This window comes from Otolemur garnettii, unplaced genomic scaffold (assembly GCF_000181295.1).
Source record: "Otolemur garnettii isolate 467f Iridium unplaced genomic scaffold, OtoGar3 scaffold00093, whole genome shotgun sequence".
Taxonomy (NCBI): Eukaryota; Metazoa; Chordata; class Mammalia; order Primates; family Galagidae; genus Otolemur; species Otolemur garnettii.
Genome location: NW_003852488.1, coordinates 8,061,520 through 8,063,644, shown reverse-complemented (window position 1 = coordinate 8,063,644; position 2,125 = coordinate 8,061,520). Strand labels below are relative to the sequence as shown.

At 39.8% G+C, this 2,125-nt stretch overlaps 1 pseudogene; it reads left to right on the top strand.

The window, feature by feature from the left end:
• Positions 1 to 438: 438 nt before the first annotated feature.
• LOC100950943 lies at positions 439 to 1,247 on the top strand (annotated as a pseudogene).
• The last annotated feature ends 878 nt before the right edge of the window (positions 1,248 to 2,125 follow it).

Below are 2,125 nucleotides of genomic sequence, written 5' to 3'. Positions count from 1 at the left end.
TTTATGTATAATGCATAAATATTAAAATATCACCTAATTTTAATAAAGTTATTTTATAAATTAAAATCAATATTGAGATACATTCTCAAAATAAAGAAACTAATATTTTTCCTATAATTTTTTCCTATAATTTTTATAACATATCTCAAATCTTATAAAAATAATTTTAGGGCAGAAGGTGGTGGTCTGGGAGCCGTGAGAGCAGCCAGTCCCCCTGCTTCCTGCGCGTCGGTGTTGGGAGTGCTAGGGCTAGTGGGGTCACAGTCACGTGTGCTGGTGGAGGGCGTGGCATAGCAAGGCATCTCCTCCAAGCAGGGTGTGGACCTGCTTCGTGCCAAAACCCCGAAAACCAGGGTTTTGGGGGCGGCCTCAAGCCGGGATGGAGAAGGTGGAAGAGCTTGCAGGGTACAAGGGACGTGAGCTGCCCACCTGGGCAGCATGAGTCAGCAGCGGCCAGTGAGGACATTGCCCAGCCTGCTCCTGGACTCCGCCGAGGAGACCGTGCACCTCTGGTCCCATCAACGTGGAGAACCTGCTGCCATCAAAAATAAGAATTAATTTAGAAGATAATGTACAATATGTGTCCATGAGAAAAGCTCTAAAAGTGAAGAGACCTCGTTATCACTGGTTCAGTTATCTAGAAAATTTATGGATCTTGTCAGATCTGCTCCTGGGTGTATTCTTAACTTAAACAAGGTCACTACAAAACTGGGAGTAGGGAAACCAAGAGCGTATGATGGAATTGACTTCATTGAAAAAAAATCTAAGAACCATATTTGGTGGATAGGATCTAATTTCAGCAATTTTGGAGCAGTACCCCAACAAAAGAAGCTACAGGAGGGACTTTCTGACTTCTCAGCAATGAAAGATGCTTTGAATGAGTTAATTAAGGATTATGCTCAGCTGTTGCTTGAATTAACAGATGATAAAGAAAATGAAAGGCTAGCTTATGTAACATATCAAGATATTCATAGCATTCAAGCCTTCCATGAACAGATGTTATTGCCGTCAAAGCTCCAGCAGAAACCAGATCGGATGTTCCAGCTCCCAGAGAAGATTCAATCACTGTACATATAAGGACCACCAATGAGTCTATCGATGTCTACTTGTGTGAAGTGGAGCAAGGCCACTCAGCTCACAAAATGTCTGAAGGTGTCACCTCTTCACCTGAGAACAGACATCCAGAACGCTCTGAGGAAGAAGAAAATCCTCAGAAAACTGAAGAATTGCTTCAAGTGAGCAACTAAAAGCATTTCAGAATTCATGTATTGATTTTTGTGGAGAACATCCCACATGAGTGGATTATGCATCCGTCTGACTCTCAGAGCAATAACTCATCCCTGCAGTCTCCTTCTCTGCTAGCAGCATTATAGATGGTAGTATATTGAGTAGTTCACTATTTAGATAATTATGGTTTCCAAAACAACTGTGTTTATAATTATTCACTGCTTTCTATCAGCAAAATAGACATCTTGACACCTGAAATAACTTCATCACAAAGAGTATCATGAAAACAGATGGTCAGGCCTGAGATAGACAGTTCTTCATGGGCTTGACCCTTTCTTGCAAGGATTATATTGTGTATCACAAAAGAAATTGCCTTACACTGGTTAATGTTTGCAGCTGACTGTTGTACACTGGATGGGTATACATACAAGTCAAAATGTGATGTCTGTGTATATATCTGTATAATGTTTAGATTACTGATAAAATATGTCTAAGGGATACTTTTTACCTTTGTATAGCCAAAATAATGTATATATGGAAAGTGACAGACAAATGCTTTAATTTCCTTGGTATCTATAACTTATGAGAATCCTCTGGATGAGGGTTAGAAGAGAGTTTTTCCAAACTTCTACATGTAGAAGTATCATAAATGTGCTGTACATTTACATTCATAGATTTAATTAAAGTATTTTAGTAAGGTGCCCAGTGCTGAACTTGGAACTGGATACATGTTGTCTTCAAGCTGTCTATAGCATTGTATGTCCCAACAGATTGCTGGCATGCCCCAAGGCTTTGGAAACAAGTATAGAGAAGCCATCAGGTAACAGTGTGATTCATTATGAGATATGAATGTAATCATGGTGAAAACTGGGAACTATTTTAAGGTTTCTGTGAGCAG